The sequence below is a fragment of the Globicephala melas genome, chromosome 3 (genome assembly GCF_963455315.2).
Source record: "Globicephala melas chromosome 3, mGloMel1.2, whole genome shotgun sequence".
In the NCBI taxonomy this organism is placed as follows: Eukaryota; Metazoa; Chordata; class Mammalia; order Artiodactyla; family Delphinidae; genus Globicephala; species Globicephala melas.
Window position 1 is genome coordinate 148,145,595 of NC_083316.1, and position 22,846 is coordinate 148,168,440.

The following is a 22,846-nucleotide window of genomic DNA, read 5'->3' on the forward strand; positions in this document are numbered from 1 at the left end:
GAATTGTGCAGTGAAGGATGGATTTAGCTCCAAGAGCACTGCTTAACATAGAAGAACAAAAGGAAACAACTAGTATACCATATAGAGACTACTTGTTTATTTAGGGCTTTGGGTGTCTCCTCCTACCAGAATTTTGAGGGCATAGATTTTTTCTGTTTTGTTCCCCAGTACTTAGAAGAGTGCCAGGCCCAGGCAGTGTGGACTATTTGATTACCCGAAACCAGTTCAGCTAGCTACATTAAAGACAAATAAACGTCATAATCTATGGGGAAGGAGCTTTTCTGAGACCAGTCATCCACCCTTCCTTGCTCAGGAGATGGTATTCACGGCCCCACACGGCCCCAAGTTTATTTTTGTTTGTTGGTTTTTTGTTTTGTTTTGTTTTTATTTTTTGGCAGCACCACGCGGCTTGTGGGATCTTAGTTCCCTGACCAGGGATCGAACCTGGGCCCTCGGCAGTGAGCGCGCGGAGCTCTAACAACTGGACCACCGCGCGGAGCCCTAACAACTGGACCACCAGGAAATTCCTGGCCCCAAGATTTTTTGTTTTTGTTTTTTAAGGAACTAATTTTTAAAATAGATATTTATTTATTTATTTTTGTCTGCATTGGGTCTTTGTTGCTGCCTGCAGGCTTTCTCTAGTTGCGGCGAGCGGGGGCTACTCTTTGTTGCGGTGCGTGGGCTTCTCATTGCGGTGGCTTCTCTTGTTGTGGAGCACAGGCTCTAGGCGCACGGGCTTCAGTAGTTGCGGCACGCAGGCTCGGTAGTTGCGCCTGGTGGGCTCTAGAGCACAGGCTCAGTAGTTGTGGCTCAGGGGCTTAGTTGCTCCGTGGCGCATGGGATCTTCCCGGACCAGGGCTCGAACTCATGTCCCCTTCACTGGCAGGTGGATTCTTAACCACTGCACCACCAGGGAGGTTCCAGGCCCCAAGTTTGTAGAGCAATTTTTACCACCTGTCAACAAAATCTCCCCTAATCAGTGACCAACTCAAGTGTCCAATGACTAGGGCCCAAGGGTTGGGTTGCCTGGTCTGCATTCCCCCAAACTCCTCAAAGATCTGCCTCCATGTTTGTTTGCTTGTTTTAAAATAGATTTGTTATTGGCTATCAAGACACTAATGAATGCCCAGTACCCAGTGAGTATTTGGATTCCATGACCGGCTGGCTCCACCAACAAAAGAAGGGCAGGCTGAACTCAGGAATTCCTTAGCATTCAGAAAGTCATCTTGGAATTTGTCTCTTACAAGTAACTCTCCAAAAGGGGGCCTGATATTTTTGGGGACTTGGGAGTGGCTCACTGATTCTTGCAGCTGCATTTAGGTCTTCTCACCTCGGTGTGGTCCTTCATTCAGCTCTACATGAACTGTCACTATGTCAGCATTCTCCCCCTTAGTTCTCAAAGCTGCTCCCCCATCTCCTTTCTTGTCACCTGCCCTAATCCAGGCTTCCCCATCTGTCCCAGGACTTGCAGACTTTCCTCCTCAAATCCATCTTCCCCACCACCCCAGAATGATCCTTTAGTAAACCAAATGTCAGCTGCGGTCAGCTTATCCCTTATCTCCCATTCTATAAAATTTAGGAAGCCTGATGCTCTCCTTAAAACGTTTCTTTGTGGGAGCTAGGGGGACACCGGGGTTATACTCTCATGGCCATTTCTGGCTTTGAATACCTGCTTCCATTGAATTCGCCCAGGATAGGAACTGAATACCTTGCACACGCATGGATGCCATCCAATCATAGATCACATCAACCCAGCTGTGGCTTTGGCCCTTCTCCCTATGTCCCAACGCCCAAAACTCATACCAGTCATTTTTGTGAGCATTATACTTTTCCGAATTTTTCTGGATGGAGAAATTTATGTCAGCAAAGCATCAACTTAAGTGTTTTTAATTATGTACTTTGAAATAAATATGAAATACATGAATTCATTCTCTTCATTAAAAAAAAAAGTTAAAGCATCAGAGATAAAGCTAATTAGATGGAACGGGAAGATGGAGGAACATGATTTCTCAACATCACCACTGAGTCCCCATCCAGCCCTGGACTGCTTACCTCTTGGACTTCCTATTGCGAGATACAAACTCCTACACACTAGGCTACTGTGAGCCAGGTTCTTGGCTCCTTGCAGTAACACACTCGTATCTGACACATTCCTCATCTGGCACTGAACCTGCTGCTTCTCATCAATTTCTAGCCTCTTACCCATATTTGCTTTTCTACCTAGCATTTCATCACTAGCTGAAGATACACTATTTCTTAATGGTTTACAAGTTTGCTGTTTTCCCATAAGAACGTTGGCTCCCGTGAGGAAGGAGCTGGTCTTGCTGCCATGGTGTCCCTAGGGTCTAACACAATACTTGGCATATAATAGGTGCTCCATACGTCTTTGTCAAATAAATGGGTGAATACAAATTTGATCATGTCCCTCCATGTTTAGAAGATAAAATCCAAACTGCTCAGATGGGCAATCAAGTCTGTTTCTGCCCTGGACTCTGCCTGTCCTACCTGCCTTGTCCCAAACCGCACTTTTTGCTGCTGCCTCTGTCTGCACTGTCTGCTGAGCCTTTGCCCAGGCTGCACACACACATTATTGAGCACCTACTCTGTGTCAGGCAATCTTTTAGGTCTAGGCGAGAACTCAATGAACCAGACAAATAGAGTTTCTGTCCCTGAGGAGTCCAGCAGAAAGGACGGATGTTGACCAAGTAGCTACAGTGTGGCCAGTCTTAAAAAAGGGGGGGATAAGGGAATTATGAGAGCTCCTCAATCTCTAGGCAGCAAACTCCTATTCATCCTTTAAAGCCCAGTTCCAATATTACCTCCTCTAGGAGGCCTTTTCCATGTCTCTGGCCTGAGGTAGGTGTTCCCCATAGACACTTGCTACACAGCCCAAGCCACAGAACTCAGTACACTTTATTGTCTTTTCGACCTCCTTGTGTGTCTCTCCAGCCAGTCTAGGAGCCCTGTCTTACTGCTTTCTGTATCCCCCAGGTCCAGTGCAGGGCTCGTCATGGACGTTTTTATGAGTTCAGCAACTGACCTGTCCCTTCCTTGGCCTGCCCCCATCCTCCCCAGCCCCCTTTCCCTTGCTCAAGTTTCAGGCTGCCTTGGTCTCTCCCTTCCACACTCAGCTCCCCAGGCATCTCTTCATCTTATTCTGAATTAACCCTTCCTCTCCTGAGGGAAACTGCAGATTGGGGAAGTACTAACTTCCTCCTGGGCTGTCTAAGCAAAGTTTAGGTAAAAGGCCAAGAAAGATCACCCTACCTAATAGTGATAGATTTTATGCTTTTGTTTCCCTTTATTCCTCAGGCTAAGCCCCACTTGCCCTCCTCCCCCTCCTTGTCTTGCGTTGTCACCCAACTATACTCTCTTCCCAGAATGCACCAGATTTCTCATGCCTCTGCACTGCCGCACATGCTGTTCCCTCAGCCAGGAATGCTGTTCCCCTACCACTCCTTCTTAATGAAAGCAACCACACCCTTTGAAACCCAGCTCATGTGTTAGCTCCTCAATATGGCTTCTCTAATGCCCCCGCTCCCATCCCCAAGCAAAATGAATTGTTCCCATGGTGTTCTATGCTTCCTTGGCTATGACCTCATCCCAGGACATCTCAGAGGTTCGTCCATAGTACACTTACTCTCAGACAGCGAACTTCTCACCATCTGGATCAGTGACAAGTCTGCGCCCAACCCCTCTTTGTCCTGCAAGTGTTCCGTTGAGGGCTTGGCAGCCTCAAAACCAAATAAATGATTGTTGCTTTGTGTGGATGAGGTCTTGGACAGCAGGTGAGAAGGAGCGGCTACCCCTTCTGGTAATAGCACCTGGATTGGACCCTGAGGAATCATCTCCCCCCCTTTCCATCCATCTGGTTTGGGTGGTACTGATCAAGTCTCAGGGCAGAGCATATGATCCAAGGCAGCCCAATCAGAGAGCACAGCTGACCTCAGTGCTTGCCCAGCGCTGGTTAGGTCATCCAAGCATGGCCAGTCAGAGCATGGCAGCAAAATTAAAGATAAGTATGGAAATTGGGGGAAAGGAAAACGAAGGCAGAAGAAAAATGATACACCAAAAGTAGAGTCAGTGCCCCTAGAAAGCGTCCATGAAGTCCAGGATATCTGACAGTCTGGCTACTCGTGGCTCTGTGCTTCCAAAGGACCGAAGTGTTCCTACCCTAAAAATCTGTGTGGGAGAAACAAGGTCCATCTAGAGTTCAACTAATCAGGATGAGGCTGTGGTCAAAGAGCATGCACTTTGGAGTCAGACCATCTGAGTCTGAATCTTAGCCCTGCTGTTTGCTAACTGTCCTTTATCTCTCTGACCCTCGGTCTCGTCATCAGGAGGAGGAGAAAGAGGAGAATATCAACTGGCAGGGTCACTGTAATAAGTAGGAAGTGCATGTAGGTAGCAGTTATTCAACTACTACTGTTATCCTATCATCATTATTAGTTGGTGGTCTGGTACAATAATCCAGGGTAGGGATACCAAGGCAAACGACAAGGCTTAAGCTAGGGCTTAGAGAGTAAAAACAGAGAGAAGATAGAATAAATATTATCCAGGTGGTGTTAGAAATCTTTTGTTTGCAAATGACAAAAAACCCAACTTTAAAACATGCATAAGCAAAGGGGAAAGTATTAGTTCACGTAGCTGAAAAGCGAGAGGTACATTTTGAGTTTCACAGATGGCTGCAAGGCTGGGTGTCCTGCTTGCACGCTCTCTCGATCCTGCTTGTCTCTGGGGTGACCTCATTCTCAGGCGACCTCCATGCATGCAGAGGCTGTAGTTGCTACAAGCACCTAGCAATCCCTGTAGGAAAAAAAGGAACGTCTCTTTCCCAGCATTCCTGGTGAATATCTTGGAACTGAGTCTCACTGGTTATGGGTCCACCATGTTCCCATCCTAGAGCCAATCAAGGGCAAGAGAGAATGCTCTGATTGGCGATGCCCGGGCCATGAGACCAGACTTAGTGTTTGGGAGGAGGAAAGAATCCAACTTCACCCCGGCTGAGGGGGAAGCGGGTCTCCACGGAACACTGGGGTGCTGTCACCCAAAGAAAGGGGGATATGCTGGGAAAAAACCCCAGAACAACAGCTGTGCTCTACAGAAGGAGATTAGTAGGGCCTCAGCAAGGATTAGACGTGGAAGCCCAGAGAATCAACAAGCTCAATGCTAACCGGGCAGTTTTGAGCCTGCGGCCCCCGACTTTGGTCCCCCACTGGCATCAGGAACATGACTCAGCGAGGCTGCCACAGATGGCGTTTTGCAACTGACCTTTCCCCTCCTCCCCAGCCCTGAGTTGGTGTGTCCCAGCTGGACCCAGCTCCTGCCTGGAAATGCCCCCTGCCTGGGCCTCTGCCAGTTTCTGGGAGAGGGAGGGTCTCTGGCCTCCTCACCCCAGCGCTCACATTTCACCCTTCCTCCTTGCCCTGGGGCAAAGTCTGGGGATTGTTGAGAAAACGGTCAACCGCCACCTTGCACTTTGGCTGCGCAGCACGTGGCCAGTGCTGTGTGGCTCCCCTGCCCCCAGCCAAGCAGGGGAGAGACCAGGACTGCTTTGCAGATGCCCCAGTGCCCAGAGACAAGCATGGTCAAGGGCTTCTCAGCCTCCAGAGTGATAAAATGGGGATAATAATAACTGTCCCAATCAGTCCTCGGTCAGTAAATAGCAGATAAGGTCACACTGAGAGCACACCCTTTGGGGGGGGGGGCTCCTGCCCTCAGTTGACCTTTCCTGAGCACCTCGAGCATCCCAGGCTTGAGTTGTTTAGTAGGACAGAGAGGACAATTAAATCCAGTCCCTGCCCCCAAGTTGCTCGGGACTTAGTTACTCTAGGAGACAGACAGGTAGCAATCAGCCCACAGTATACAGTTCTTTTATAGAAGAAAGCACCAGGGGCTTGGGCAATACACAGGAGGCAAGGCAAAGAGGAGACAGCCTGGGGGCAACTGGGAGGGGCCAGGCCAGGGGGACAGGGACTGAGCTGACTTCCAATTGAGAACTTGCCGGCTGGTTGGAGAAAGGAGGGAAAGGGCATCCAGAGGCAAGAAGCATGTGCAAAAGCAAAAGTTGCTTAGGAAGCTGTTAGTGGAGCCCAGGGCACAGGGAGTGGAGATGGGAAGAGAGGAAATTGGAGCAGCAGATGGGACCAGTGTTTAGAAGTTCTAAATGGGGGAGAGGTCAGGTCTGATAGAGACCTCTGGTTCAGGTCTTTTCATCAGAAACAATTAAACAGAAGCGCTGGCAGAGTAAAGGTCTCCTTTCCATAGGGAATTGACTTAGCGAAGATTTGGGGCTCCCGGGGAAACATACAGGGAAGGCTGACTTCCCAAGAAAGCCCATCCCAGCCTCTTACATCCATTGGCACATCTGGTGCCAGTTTTTATTTCCTACATGGTCACCCCCATCAATCAGTCTCCTTCCTGAGAAGTCACAGGATGACTGGACTGTAGCAGTAGTCAGAAGGAGACGGCACATGGCTCCTGCCCACCCCAGCTGGCCAGGTCAAGTAGCCATGCAGATGCCCAGCCAGCAAAGCCTGCATGTGCTGAAGGGGGGGCTTACGGGAGGGCCTTCTCTTTCTGTCCCCTTGTTTTGTCATTTCAAAGTTAAATTGCTGTTTGTCTGGGAAAGGCGAAAGACCCTTGGCCATCTGTTCCTGGCTGTGTGACCTTGGCCAAAGCCTGTGAGCCCGAGCTTCCTGAGCTGAAAAGGTGATGTGAAGGGGCCCTAGATTCAACGCGCCTGTGTGAGGGGGAGGCTGCCACGCTCACTCCCTTCTCCCAACTCCCTCCTTCGGGAAGCCTGGGGGTCTCCTCTCCCCACCCAGACCATTGACTCTGTCACTGTGCAGCTGGGGAGACTGAGGTCCAGAGCGTTACGGGACTGACTCAAGATCTCACTTGGAAATAAGAAAACCAAGAACCTGATGTTTTTTTTTCCTCTCCTTTCCCCCATCAGACCACGCTGGAGGCACTGGGTAGCAGCGTACACTCCAGGCAGAGATTCACCCCAGATCACAAACAATAGTCTACATATTTCAAAAGTCCTACACCAAGTTAATGAACAACTAAAATGTGTTTTACCGCCTAATGCGACAGGGCTTCCTAATGACCTGGAATTGGGCCTAACTGTAGTTTTACAGCAGAACATGGCAGCCGCCTTCCCATCCTCCGTGTTTTCTTGTGCTGTAAGGGGGCAAGTAGCCCACACAGTGCCCCCAACCCCCGCCCAGCAAGCAGCACCCACTGGCCACCCAAGAGAAGATGGAATGGGGGAGAGGCCTGCAGACACCTGGGAAGTGGGCTGGGACATTTAACCGGGAATCCCAGAGTCCCGGGAACCCAGAGTCCCACTTGGAGGGGAGATGCATGGCCTCCAACTGGGCACATCCCCTCGTTGGTGGGGATGGTGGGCCCATCCCAGGTGGGCCAGGCTTCATTACATGCCTGTTTACAGCCTGGTTGGTTCTCCCAAGCCAGGCCTGTAATCAGGATTTTTAAAGAAAATAAGTGAATTAGGCAAATGGAGAGGCCAGAGGGTTCCTGTGAGTTCTGCAGGGCTGGGGACAGTCCTGGTGAGGACAGATAAGGATGGAGGACGAAGGGCGGGGAGGAGAGGAGATGGGGGGAGGAGCACAGGAGGAAGAGTGGAATCATTATTACCATTTGGTGACTTTTACCAAAACTTTTATATAGATTTGCTCAGTGATTTAAGGATTTCACAGAGCAGTAAAATTCTCTCCTTTCCAATGCCTGATTTTGGGAGCTGAAAAATGAGTGAGTTGCTCATTTTTAATTTTGTCAAGGAAACACATTAAAAAAACAAATATCCATTCAATTGTTTATTCATCTGACAAATACTTATTGAGGGTCCACTATGTGTCAGGTGCTATTTCAGGGTTAGTGTGATATAGCTGTGAATGAAATAGACAAAAATCCCTGTCCTCGTGGGGAAAGTCAGACAATGGACCAAAACAGGAAATAAATAATAGGTCCGATGGTGGTAAGTATCACATGGAGGAAAGACAAGGCAGGGAAGTGGATAGGGCACACCACAATGGGCTGTAATTTTAAACAGGGGTCAGGGAAGGTGTCCTTGAGAAGGAGACATTTGAATAAAGTTCTGAAGCTGGTGAGGGAGTGAGTCTTGTGGGTGGACAGGTGGCTGGGTTAAGGATTCCAGGCAGAACGGATGAAGAACAAAGGCCCTTAGCCCTTTCAACAGCAAAATAATAAAAATAGAGGAAAGATATAATCTCAGAATAAAGGCCAATGCTTCTTAAGGGAGGGCAGTTGGAAACCTATTATGGTGATAAATATCACCACATCACTATCTATGTCTATTTCTCTAGCTACATAACATAGAGATCTATAGATACGGATACATATATGTATATTCATTGTCATTATTTTTCTCGTTATGTCGTGCAAGAGTAAAAAACTTGTCCCGAGTCAGTATTTGTCTTCAGATTGACATATGGCAATGTATTGTTTGCATTTTTTAAGTGAGGAATCTGAGCTTCGGAGAGGGAGATGGGCTTGCCCAGGGTCATAGCAGCTGGTACCCACAAGGTCAGTATTTTACCTAGACCCAGAGGCTGTGCTCTTAACCATGAGGCACCCTGGCCTGCTTTGCAGCCATACCTCCTGACCCCAGCCCCAGGGCTCCACAGGTGCTGATTAAGAGAACAGCTTGGCCATCTGGCTGAATCTGATTTTTGTTCCTTTTCTTCCCCAAACTGTGGGCCCAGGAAGTTGGGGAGGTATGGCTGGCAGGACAGAGGGTTGGTGGGTAGGGCCACAAACTTTGCTCCTTTCTCGATATCAGTGGGCAGCTCCCTGGCACTGGGCCTGCTGTGGCCTTTGTGTTGGCATTTGCCCTGATCAGGAAGTCTATTATGCTGGCCGGGTGTGGCCTAGGAGACAGCATTGCTTCAAACCAATTCATGCCAGTGAGCATGTTCCAGGCACCTGCTCAGGGCCCCACTCCATGTTGGAAACTTTTTTTTTAAATTTATTTTTTGGCTGTGTTGGGTCTTCACTGCTGCATGTGGGCTTTCTTTAGTTGTGGCGAGCCGGGGCAACTCTTCATTGTGGTGCGCGGGCTCTAGGCGTGCTAGCTTTGGTAGTTGTGGCAAACGGGCTCATAGTTGTGGCTCACGGGCTCTAGAGCACAGGCTCAGTCGTTGTGGCGCTCGGGCTTAGGGGCTCCGCGGCATGTGGGATCTTCCCGGACCGGGGCTCGAACCCATGTCCCCTGCATTGGCAAGCGGATTCTTAACAGCTGTGCCACCAGGGAAGTCCCTATGCTGGGAATTTTGTAGGCCATCTCACTGAAATGAATCCTCTCCACAGCAGTGAAATGTTCATTCAGTCATTCAGACCTTCACTCCGCCAGAGTTTACGGAATGCCGTTTCACTCCAGAGAGCACGGTCTGAGCCTCGAAGGTGTGCCAGATATTGTGCTCTGCACTTGTATTCTTATTTAAGGAACTATTAATTAACCTATCTATGAAACCAGAAACAGAATCGTGGGCATAGAGAACAGACTGCTGGTTGCCAAGGGAGGGGTTTGCGGGAGGGATGGAGTGGGAGTTTGGGGTTAGCAGATGTTAAGCTTTCATATATAGAATGGATAAACAACAAGGTCCTACTGTACAGCACAGAGAACTATATTCAGTATCCTATGATAAACCATAATGGAAAAGAATATATACATGTATAATTGAATCACTTTGCTGTACAGCAGTAATTAACACAACATTGTAAATCAACAGTACTTCAATTAAAAAATAATTTTAAAAAATAGTGAAGTATTAAATCAGAGCATGATATAGGGAGAGATTCTTTGGGGTGAGTGGAGGGGTTTATTCAGATTGGAGGAGACCTGGAGAGGTTTTGAGAGGAAGTGAGATCTGGGCTGGGTCCTGCAAAGCCAGGGCCTTGGAAAGTTTAGGTGGAGAAAAGCATTCAGGCAGCGGGAATGGCCCAAGCAAAGGCTGGGCAGCCAAATAAAGAAGGGTGAGTTTGAAAACCAAGAGCTGAGCCTCTGGAATGGGATTTCCCTGCAGGACAGTGCAAAGAGAAGTGGTTAGTCGGAGAGGAGGCTGGGAAAGAAGGTTCCCCCACTGGTCTCCGCGTGCCCTTGGGCCAGTCACTTACATCTCTGACTCTGTTTGCTGTCCTGTAAATCACGCTTCATTATCCTCATCCCACCTGTCTTACAGGGAAGTTTTGAAGGTCTAGGGGACCTTATAGATTTTGCTATGCAGAGAAAGAGGTCACTTGCTTTCTTTGGCTTTCCTTTAAGTTCCCACAACCCCTGTTTTAGCCTCTGTCCCGTTGGGCACGTGGGACCTCAATAGTGTCCTCAGGGCTGGTCTCCAGCCATAGCTCACCAGGCCCCTGAGGAGCTCCTGGAGGTCAGGGGTGTGTCCTGCCCATCTGCATCCCTGGGGCCCACACATGGCCTGTGCATGAGGTAGGTGGTCAGAGCCGTGGGGTCAGCCTCACCCCAGTCTGAGTCCCCAGTCAGATACAGATTGGCTGTGTGACTCCCAGGGAGTCACTTCCATCTCTGAGCCTCAGTTTCCTCATTGGTGAAATGGGAGTGATAACAGGGTGAGACTGAATGGGCAGTGGCTGGCGAGGCTTCCTGGCTGACCCACCCCAGTGAGTCCTCCAGGACGGGCTGTGGTCACTGGTGTACACCAGGGCCCTCACCACCTTTCCCAGGAAATCCAGGGTCCAAGAAGGCGTTGCTGGTCCAACTCACAGGACTGTGGAGGCAGGAGGGGATCCCGCCTGACGGTCACTCCAGTCATCCTCTTGGTCGTTCACTGAGTCACTCACTCACTCATTCCCTTCCACAGATGTTTACTGAGCACACTCAAAACACCCAGCACAGCACTAGGTGCTTTGCTGATGCAAAATGTGTAAGACAAGCTTTCTAAGCTCAAGAGAGAACATAAAAGAGAATTGAAACTAGCCAGCAGTATATAACTCTGTGCCCCCTGGATGGAGCAGGCAGTGGTCTTTTGAGTTGAGAGACAGGAAAAGACACAGAAACTGGGAGTTGGGGGTGTGACAGGGGCACGCCTTAGGGAAGACCTCCCAGAGGCGGTGGCCTGTGGCAGGGTCTGTGGAACTCACATGGGTGGGGAGAAGGGGGCATTCCAGGTAAAGGGAACTACTCACTGAGCAAAGGTACAGAGGAAGGAACACCTGCTTGGCTGGATGGAACGGGTGGAATCTGGTTAGACAGGTGGCTGGGGTTAGGCCGCAAAGGGCCAGGAGGCTGAATACTTCCTGGAGTCTGGGAGTCCAGTCTGTTGACAGGATGAGGCTGTGACGTCATCAAACTCACAGGCTCCTGGGAGGTGGTTTGGTGGCCGGGTCAGCTATGGCTCCCCTCCATGCCCTTTCGGGCTCCTGCCCACTGGATAGGGACTGGTAGGAAGAAAACGGTATTTTTGGATCAGCCTCTGCTTCCAGTTCATATGCGACCTCAAGGAGCTCATGGTGTTTCTTAGAGCCTCGGTTTCTAAACATAAAATTGGAACGACTGGGCCAGATGATCTCAATTGCCTTTCCAGCTCTGGGACTCTAAATCCTCTGACTGTTGATTCCAGACACACGTGTCACTGCAAAGCTACCCATCCAGGTTCTTGGCAATCACCCTCCCCACCAGCCAGCCACATGGTCGGCCTAGGCTGCCATTTTTGTGCCACGTGACCTCTCCCCACTGGCCAAGCTAATTGGAGCAGATTCTAAAAGATTCCTGACCCTAAAGAGACATAGTCCATCCATACTCCATAGCAATCAGATTGATCCTTTGGAGAATTTAAACCAAGATATCCAGGTCCTGGATCAATTAGGATTAGTCTATACATCCAATATTCTGAAGAAAAATTACTAATATTTGTTGCACACTTTTTCCCCTGTGCCCTTTATTTCGTTCTCACATCACCCTGCAAAGTAGGCTGTGTTAGTATCCCCATTTTACAGATGGAGAAACTGAGTTCCAGTGAAGTACGATACTTGTCATGTTATGGCATGCAGCTGGTAAAGATACATTCCAATTTTCCAGGAAAAAAAAATTCAATATATTTTTCCTCATACATATATTGAAAATAATTGTAAGGTATTTGTAGAAGAAACCATTTCATTTTGTTCATGTAAATACAATATATTGTATACTGAAATTCCAGTAAAAAATTCCAAATAAGTTCTATTTATTCTGAAATAAAGCATTTCTTGGAACTGGCACAAAGGATAAAGAATGTAAGAAATGAATTTAACATGGGCTTTGTATACCAGGGAGGACTTCCACCAAGATCATGTGACCATATGCCGTTAGGTCTATCTGTCATTTTAAGTCTTCATTATGGGCCTTTATTAATAATATAGACACATTGGCTATATTCAGTGGGGAGGGGAGAAGGAGGTATGTGGATGTAGAATTTGTCTACATTGCTGCCATTTGTCTATAATGTTACTCCATTGGCAGAGGCAGTAACAAAATTCCATAGATAGGATGTGACCTGGGTCTTTATCGTTTCATGCTCCTGTCTCCCCAGGGCATGATGGAGAGCTGGACCAGAGCTTGGAGCAGGAAGAGAAAACCTGCAGACAGTATGGCTCTGCCAGGGAGAGTGGATCACATGATCAGAGAAGCCGCCCCAAGCAGGGAGCCACAGAAACATGTGGAAAGAAGGCTCTGGCTCCCCTGAAGCCGAGCCCATTTCCTACAGCCCAAGCCTGTCAGGCTGCTCTCTATCTTGATGATTGGCTCCCTTTTCCAAGTAAAAGTCTGTTCCTAGCAACCAGACAATTCCTGATGAAAACCTCAGTGTTATGATTATGTCCTGTTAATAAATGTTACAGGGTATGAATCCATAAACTTGACTGTGCAAGAAATGTTGCATTATTGTATTTCCTTGAAATCCAGTTAAATCTGACCCTGAGTCCACATTCTTGCCAAGGTGACTGGAAATTTGGTCTCAGTTGTTATTGAGGTGAGGGGAACCCTCTTCTTTAGGGCAGCTCACAAAATGGTAGACTCCCATCTGAGATGGGTCTTCAGGGCATGTTTCCAGCTGTGGTTCATTGTCCTTCCTGTGTGGCCCCCTTTCGGAAGGCATCCCTGCTGCTGCTGTACCAGGGTCTGGCCTCCATAAGTTAAATGTCCCCCCTCCCCAGTCGCCTCCACTGACACGGCTGATCTCCGCTCCCTTCCCTGTCTTGGGGAATCTCCGCTGTCTCATTGCACTCAAAGGCCCTTGGCTGTCTCTTCCCTGTAGGATAATAACCTCAAGTTCAGGCTTTTGAAATACAGAAGCCAAGGAGGCAGACCGTCATTGAGCATCTTCTATTTATAGCACGGGGCTATCTGTCGGCACTGGAGAAAGGAGGAGTGAGTATAAGAGCACAAAACACAAAGTAACACCCCAGTGGTTAATTCCGACACTCTGCAGGTGTGTGTTCCTGATGGCTGTGGTGCCCACTGCTTCTGCCGACCTCCCTGTGGCCACTGGACCCAGTTCCTCCACTGACATCTGTGTGGGTCACTGGAACTCCTGCCTAGAGCACAGACCTACTGGCTCCGTGGGATGAGGGAGAGAAGCAGCAGCTGGGTCCCAGCCCCTGGCCCACTTCCTAGAGACTGGGGTGCTGTGACAGGTGTGGTCAGCGTGGGGACCCGGCAGCCCCCAGTGGGTTGCTGCTTCCTCAGACACATTTCCCAGAAACATCCTTCCAGGTCACTGCCATTGCTCCTGGATTCTTCCTTGGAGTAACTCTAGGTTGATTGCTATTAGATGTGCAAAAGTCATTTCCCTAAAGCTCACATCTGACCTCATTTCCTTGTTTAAAACCCTTGGCCTTAGGATCAACCCCAAACTCCTCAATGTGGCTTTCAACCCTTTGTGTCATCTGGTCCTCGCTCACTGTTCCAGTCTCAATCCACACATTTGCCCACTTCACATTCACTCTCTGCTCCAGAATCACATGCGTTCTTTTCCTCTCTTCCCCAGGTCCTCTGCCTGGGACTGTTTCAGCAGCAGCCTCATCGGCTGGCCCTCGAGCCATCCTTTAGTGTCAGGGAGTACAGGGAACACTGCCCTAAAGACCCTAGACCTGGGTTTGAATGCCAGCTCCACGCTGGCTGAATGTGTGACCTTTTATTCTCTGAGCCTTAAGCATCTCATCTGTAAATTGGGCATCTGTAAATAAGCCAGTTTCATAGGGCTGAGGTGAGGATTCAGTGAGGAAATGGATATAAAACACAGAGAAGGACTTTGCCGGTGGTCCAGTGGCTAAGACTCTGCACTCCCAACGCAGGGGGCCTGGGTTCTCTTCCTGGTCAGGGAACTAGATTGCCACATGCCAAGATCCGATACAGCCATATAAATACATACATACATACATACATATTTTAAAAATAAATAAATAAAACACAGAGGATGGCTAGAAAACATGCCCCTCTGCCATGTGCTCGGTGAATCAAAGCTTCTCTTATTTCTTTGACTGATGTCCCCTCTTGGCGCTCTACCCCCAGCTGAATAGAAGCAGAATATAGTTTATTGAGTTTAACTGGTGCCTGACAAAAAGATCCTTGGCCAGGAGTTTGAGTAATAAAGTGAAAAGAATGAAAGCAACAACCGTCATTTATCGGCACTTACCGTGAGCCGGACCCTGGCCCCGTGGGCAATGCTTGAAGGCATCACCTCATTTAGTTCACAGATCCCCAGAGCAGGAGAGTTTTTATTTATCTGTTTTTATGGACAACAAAACAGAGGCTCAGAGAGTTTGTGATTTATCCAATGTCCCAAGCTTATAAGTGGCACTGTCCAGTCGGAATTGAATCTGAGTCCAAATGTCAGGCAGTTAAACACGCCCATACACGTATACACACATATGTATGCTTTGCACTCACATCCACAAATGTGCGCACCCATATTCACACACACACACATTCCATGGTGCGTTCTCCAACACCACCAGCAATTCACTCAAATCTCAGTGAACACCGACGGGGCATCCTACAATTTAACTCAATTCAGGCACTATTTACCTGGTGAGAGCATCAGATCCCACAGGTTAAGGGCTCGGTCCTACAAGACTGTCCAGTCTCCCTTTCAGATGCCAATCACAAGTCCAAGTTGTCACCTGTGTTTCTGATCTGTCAGTTATGAATCGGAACCCATGACCCTCTCCTTGAGGTTCAACTAATTTGCTAGGGCAGCTCACAGAAGTCAGGAAAACATTGTGCTTACTAGACCACCAGTTTCTTAGAAAAGGATGTAACTCAGGAACAGCCAACTGGAAGAGGTGCATTGGGCAAGGCATGGGGAAAGGGGCTTCCACGTCCTCCAGGAGTGCCCCACTCTACCTGCACGTCCGCGTGTTCACCAACCGGAAGTTCTCCAAACCCCATCATTTTGGGGTTTCATGGAGGCCTGGGGAGGGCAGGTGTGAGACTGAAAATTCCAACGCTCTCTATCACATGGGAGGCTGTCAGAAAATAAAATCCAAGTCCCTCTCCCCTCACATTAAAATCTGCATTTTAGCAAAATCTCCGAGTGATTCATACATATGTTAAAGTTTGAGGATAACTATTCTAGAATCCTTGGTAAATAGTAGATGCTCAAAAACTGTCTATCGAATAAAATAATAAAGAAAAAGAAAATTCCAACCTGCTAATCCTGGTTGGTTCCCTGGTAACCAGCCTCCCTTCTCAGGGGCTTTCCAAAAGTCACTTCATTAACAAACTCAGGTGTGGTTGAAAGGGGCTTGTTACAAACATCCAAAGCAACTTTGTTGTTCTTATCACTTAGGAAATTCTAAGGGTTTTAGGAGCTCTGTGTCAGAAACTGGGATGAAGACCAACTACATATTTACTATGAAGCACAGTATCGCACGCATACCTGCACTCATACACACACGCCCCCACACACATATGTACACACACATAAGGAAGGGTACAGGGGACGTGTTATGGGGGACTGGACCTACGGCTGACTTGGAAGAAGTAGATGACACGAACAGTGAAGGGGACAAATGACGCCGCTCCGCTCTCAAACAGGGAGAGGAGAGCAGGCTGAATTGAGGACCCTGGGCTCTCCCCTCACCTTGCTTCACTGACACTGTGGTTTCACTGGGGTGTAAGGGGCTGCTGTCTTTTTCCTGAGACTCTCTTCCTCCTCACAGCAGCCCGCATGATTGGGGCCTGCAAAGAGATGTGCTCACTTGGAGGAGGGAGTTGGGGGGAGACTGGGCCCTGTGCCAGAGCCCTCCAGACCTTCACCTGACCTGACACCAGCAACAGAGACACACGGATCCATCGGCAGAATACTTTCCTGATTTCTCCAGCTTCCTGACGCTTTGTCCATGGTGCGGGCACTTTTCATTTCCATGGACTCTGATGCACACGTCACTTGCGTAGACTTTGATTTAAATTTGCTTTCGTGAAAGAGAAAATCTTAAAAAATAATGTCTGTGAATGCCTGTCAACATTTTAGTCTTTCAGACATGTCCTCATTTTAGAAGTGACCAGTCTTGTGCCCAGCAGGCTGGCCCATCCGCAGTGTTACTCATCCATCCCTTCACTCATTCATTTAAAAAAATGATGATGGAGCACCTACCATCAGCGGGTCACGTAATAACAACCAGGAACCAAACAGACAATGTTCCTGAATCCAAGGAGACATGTGGGGACATGGAAATCAAGTTATCAAACAAAGGAATAAACAAACTAATTTCAGGTAGTGGTGTGTTATAGAGATGATTCAAAAGGTTCTGTGATACCCAGAATAACTGAAAGCAGGGACGCAAACAGATGCTGGTATGCCAGTGTTCATAGCAGCATTATTCACAGTAGCCAAAGGTGGAAATAACCCAAGTATCCATCAACAGACAAATGAATAAGTAAAATGTGGAACAGACACACAGTGGAATATTACTCAACTTTAAAAAGGAAGGAAATTCTGACTGCAACATGCGTGAACCTTGAAGACATGATGTTAAATGACGTAAGTCAGACACAAAAGGACAAACACAAAAAATGATTCCACTTATATGAGTTACTTAGAATAGGCAAACTGATAGAAAGAGAAATTAGAATAGAGGTTACTAGGGGCTGGGAGAGGAAGGGGGTTGAGGAATTATTGTTTAACGGGTACAGAGTACCTTTTCGAGATGATGAAGGTTCTGGAGATGGATGGTGGTGACGGCTGCACAACACTGTGAATGTACTTAATGCTTCTGAAGCGTACACTTAAAAATGGTTAAAATGGTAAATTTTATGTTATGCATATTTTATCGCAGTAAAAAATATTGATTTTTTTAAAAAAAGTTATATGATAGAATGGGAGGTCTAATTTACCTAAGGTGGTTGAGGAAGGCCTTTCTGGAGAAGGAACATTTGATCGGAGTGGAGGAGGCAACAGGATCCAGCCAGCTCGGCCAAACGATGGTAGGCGAGTGGGGTAAGATCATGCGGGAGAGGGGGGCAGGGCAGCACCACGTGGGACTTTGTAGGCTGGGGTAGGGAGCGCAACTTTTATTCCAAGAGAAATGGGAAACTGCAAAAGGACTGTAGCCGTTGGCACAACATAATTTCACACTTTCGAAAGACCACTCAGGTCTCTGTGTGGCACAGAGATTGCCAGGGGATGCCGAGGGCACAGTGGGGAGGCGATAGGGCAGTACAGGCAACAGGTGAAGTCTATCTCCTTACACATGTCACCCTCCGACACCCTCTCCCTGACTGTTGCCGCGTCATGGGGCCAGTGGGCCGCATGTTGGGAAAGGAAGATGAGGAAATCAGAGTGTTGAAATCTGCTGGTGCCTCTGTCAGAGGCAAAGCCTCCTCACTGCTGGGGACGGGGCCTGGCCCACGCGGCCCCTCCGTAAGCCTGATTAACCCAGCTTGCCAGAGGAGGGAAAGGCACAGTGAGTGACCTGATGGCAGGGCCAAGAGCAGGCAGGCAGTGGCTTACAAGAGCACGGGTCGGAGAGCCTGGCAGAGCTGGCTTGACCCCAACTCTGGCACCAGCGGCATGCTTTGGGCAGAAGAGTTCACCCCCCTTAGCCTCAGTTTCCTCATCTGTAAAAGCATGATAACCGTACTTACTTTGCGAGGTCGTTGCAAAGATTCAGTAACATAATGTGTGTTAAGCTTTTAGCACGGTATCTAGCACAGGGTAAACACTCAGTAAAGATTAGCACCCTCGGGCTTCCCTGGTGGCGAAGTGGTTGAGAGTCCGCCTGCCGATGCAGGGGACACGGGTTCATGCCCCGGTCCGGGAGGATCCCACATGCCGCGGAGCGGCTGGGCCCGTGAGCCATGGCCGCTGAGCCTGCACGTCTGGAGCCTGTGCTCTGCAACGGGAGAGGCCACAACAGTGAGAGGCCCGTGTACCACAAAAAAAAAAAAAAAAAAAAACGATTAGCATCCTCATCATCATCATTTTGCTCCTGTAGATCTAAAACATTTATTCACTCTGCTCTGGGTACATTAGGACCATGTGACATCCTCATCAGAAGATTATAAATTAAGTCCCTTTGGTTAATAGGGTTGGCTCCTTTTTTATACTCTGTGAGCATCTCAGGGGCAGAGTCTGGATCTTCCTTGTTATTTTTCCCCCTTTGGGTCACACAGTAGGCTCGGCCATCTGTGTCCCTTAACACCTGGAGCTACACGTCCAGTGCCTATTAGACACGCTCCATTAAGGCAAGACCGCCCCTCGCCCAGGCGTCACCGTGTTGACAGGCACTGATGAAGAATCTGGGCTTCAGGCACATATCCTAAATAATTGAAAGCAAGATCTTGAAGAGATACCTGCACATTCACATCCACAGCAGCAGTATTCACAATAGCCAAAAGGTAGAAATAACCCACGTGTCCACTGATGGATGAATGGATGAAAAAAATGGGGTGTACACATACAGTAGAATATTATTCAGCTGTGAAAAAGAAGGAAATTCCAGTCCATGTTACAGCATGGATGAACCTTGAAGACATTATGCTAAGGGAAATAAACCAGTCACAGAAAGACAAATACTGGAGGATTCCACTTAGATGCAGTACTTAGAGTCAGTGAAATCGTAGAGACGGAAGGTAGAGTGGTGGTTGCCGAGCTGTAGGGAGGGGAAATGGGGAGTTGCTGTTTAATGAGTTTCACTTTTAAAACATGAAACGAACTATCGAGCTGGATGCTGGTTGTGGTTGCACAACACTGTGAATATATTTAACACGACCGAACTGTACACTTAAAAATGGTAAGATAGTAAATTTTATGTGTATTTCACCACAATAAAAATTTTTTTGAAAAAGAAATGTACGTAGTATCATGTGTCTTCTGTGATCAAAACCCCCAATGACCTCTCTTTTTACTCAGGGCAAAACAAAGCCCTTACAGAGGTCTTCAGAGCCCACATCACTGGGCTGTTACCCCTGTGACCTTGACTCCTACCACCCTCCCACTGGCTCTCTGCTCCAGCCTCCCTGTACTTCCTGCAATTCTTTGAACATGCTTAGCAGGCTCCTGCCCCAGGGCTTTTGCACTTGCCCTCCCGGAACCCAGAATGCTCTTCCTGCTGATATCTCTATGGTGTGCTCCCTCCACTTTTTCAGATCTCTCCTCACAGGTCATCTTATCAGCGAGGCCTTTCTGCCTCCCTTATGAAGGGGAATGTCTCTCTAGGACCGCCCCTCCCCCTTTATGCTCTTTACCTTGCTATCTTTTTCTCCATAGCATCTGTCACCATCTGACATGCTACGTGTCACACTTATTAATCTTGATCATCATCAATACCCTCTCCCCATGAAATGTCAGTTTTGTGAGGGCCGGGATCTTGCCTGCTGTCTGGGATGACCTACTGTCTTCCCAGAGCCCATCTCAAGCACATGGTGGGTCCTCGGTACATATGTGCCCAGTGAATGAATGCATGAACTCAGTGTGCTCATCTGCAAAGAGGTGGTGACCTGCAGGGGTTCTCAAGCTGTAAGAGTCTATGAATGGGGACTTCCCTGGTGGTGCAGTGGCTAAGAATCTGCCTGCTAATGCAGGGGACACAGGTTTGAGCCCTGGTCCGGGAAGATCCCACATGCCGAGGAGCAGGTAAGCCTACAACTACTGAGCCTGCGCTCTAGAGCCCGCGTGCCACAACTACTGAAGCCTGCTCGCCTAGAGCCAGAGCTCTGCAACAAGAGAAGCCACCGCAATGAGAAGCCCGCGCACCGCGACAGAGTAGCCCCCGCTCGCCGCAACTAGAGAAAGCCCGCGCGCAGCAAAGAAGACCCAATGCAGCCAAAAATAAATTTAAAAAAAAAAGAAAGAAAAGAGTCTATGAATGGTTGAGACTCACTGTGTTGTGTCTTTCCTAGAAGAAAGAGCATCACTGTCTTAATCACCTCAAATCTAAACACTCCAGATGAGTTTACTGGGTAATCCCATGGCCTGGCCCAACCTGGACAATGAGAGTGACTGGGTTTTTTCCCCATTTCTGCAGTCAAGTCCCTGTCTAAAGGCAGCCCCTCTAGCTGGCACCTTTACTAAAAGGGTTGCTGTGTGCCCAGGGTACCAGGACGGACTCCTGGATTCTCTGGGGAAAGGATAGGAGAAATGCAAACGCTTCTCCCTGGGATGCTGAGTTTGCCGGTGACATGCAGCAGAACACACAGCAAATTCTTTACAAGCAGAGCACGAACCTCTCTCCCAACCCTCTCCACCCAACCTGGGAATTTTCCTTCCTGTGCACTGTGGCAAGCCTGCCCTGGTCATGGCATCTGGCAACTTTTCCCCGAGTCCCTGGTTTTCTCTGTACATTGCTATGGAAATGGGTCCCTGGCTCTCCGGAAAGACATATTCCAGCGACGTTCATTGGCACTTCTGAGGGTCCGAAAATGCGTGCATGCACACACACACACACACACAGAGTAACCTTGGTGCAATGGCTCTAGCTGCTCCGTGACACCACCAACATAAGAATGAGAGTCACATGGCAGGGACTTAAGACTCACATGGACTGCTCGTGTGGCTCACGTGCAAAGAGGAGGGGAAATAAGCTCGCTTCACAAATGCTATAATCTTTGCGGGAATCTCTTGCTCTCTCCCCTTGCATTCAACTAAGCAGCAAAACCAGAATTTGCCTTTTTGCTCTAAGGCAAATCAAATCACTGTTCTAGGTCTCCTAGCAGGGAGACCAGTGCCTTGCTCTACTTAAGGGAAGCTGTGACTGCTGTTCCTTCCCAGCGTGCCTGCCTGTAAGAAGGGTATGTCCGCCTCCCAGGCTGGTGAGGACCCACGCTCTGGTCTCAGGCGCTTTGGCTTCCCACAACTTACCAGAGGGGTCGTGGAGGGAGCCTCGTGTATTGGCACATGTGAGGCCACGGGGAAAACCCATTGTTTGGTGTTTATAGGTGAGATCTGGATGTGCACATATAGCTCAAGTACACTCTTCACATACACACACATGCGTGCATGCGCACACCAGGCGTACACCTCCTGAGATCATTTCCACACGCCGAACACACAGTGTGTATCTACGTACAGACATCCGGCCCTGCATACTCTCACAGGCACAAACAGACCCATATACAAGCCTTTTCTTCTACTCCCACACCTACCAAGCACATATTTGCTCATGGAGCACGTTGGTGGAATGTCAATTTACCAAAAGAGGACCCATTCTACCGCAAAATGATGAACTCCTCCACCTACGCAGGACCTACAGAGGTGGGGGACAAAATCTAGCTTTGGAACCCTGAGCCCAACACCCACTGGAGGGTATCAAAGCGTTGAGACTGAAAAAGTTGAGAGGAAAGACCCTCTTGGGAGAAGTCGGAATGCTCTCGGCCCTGCCTCAAGGCAAGAGATGGGAGGGAGTACTTCCTTCTCACCTGAGACCTTCAGAGGACCACTTGGAGAGCTTGGCCTTTGCTCCTGGAGTTTGGGGGAACATATAGGGCTGGTGTTTGCTCCCCATCCAAGAGGTCAGTGGTCAAGACGAGGCTGGGCTGGGGAAAGAAGAGAGGAGGGGTGCTGAGCTGGGAATGGCCATCACTCCAGACATTTGGTGGGCAGAAAATGCATGAGCATTTCCCATGGATGTGGGGATCGTGCAGAAGAGAGAGCTGGCTGGAGGCTTTGTCCAAAAAGGCCACCCAGGTGCAATGACCCCAATGAGGAGTCTACAAGAGGTGAAGCTGGTACAAAGCCAGCCAGCAGAGATGATCTGTGCCTTACAGTAATTGCCGCTGGGAGAACCCCAGTGATAAAGGTTTCCAAGCACCCATGGGATACCCAGGAGAGAAAGAGTCAGGCTTAACCCTCTGCCAGAGCCAGGGGAAACCAAAGCCAGGGACCATGGGTACCAGGAACCATAGAAAGATGAGCTCTACCCAGCCCCACACTCCATTTTACCTGGAGGGGCCAAAGATGGCCTGGGCAGGGGCCCTAAGCAGACCCCCAACTTGGGGGAGGAGACACACCTTCACTTTAAATAAAACTTGGAGTTCCTTTAATTATCCAGACTGGAAATTTTAATTATGGAAATTAGACTATGCTTGGGAACATAAGTGTCTGGGGAAGATTTGTTACCATGTAGGATAAGTGACCGAAAAAACGATGGCTGAATTTCCACCTCTCAAAGATTTTATCCAAGATAGCTGGGAAAAAGGAGTCAAGCTAACAGTTTACAAGGGCAGTCAGAAGAAAAAAGAAGTTCTTTGGTTGGTGCCTGTCAACGAAAGAGCTGTGCTTTTCTACCAAGAACTGCACCTCCATACAGGGTCAACCTGAAGAAAAGATCTAGCAGAGAGCTTTCTGTATCCAGCCCACAC

The 22,846-nt window shown here is 48.7% G+C and overlaps 1 long non-coding RNA gene across 1 annotated transcript in view; it reads left to right on the top strand.

Annotated features, from left to right (window-relative positions):
• The window catches only part of LOC115838749 (uncharacterized), a 156,527-nt gene extending 143,635 nt beyond the window's left edge, over positions 1 to 12,892 (top strand). Inside the window, exon 3 of the long non-coding RNA XR_004033753.2 lies at positions 12,579 to 12,892. This is a non-coding gene — a long non-coding RNA (uncharacterized lncRNA). The remainder of the gene's footprint in view (positions 1 to 12,578) is intronic.
• The last annotated feature ends 9,954 nt before the right edge of the window (positions 12,893 to 22,846 follow it).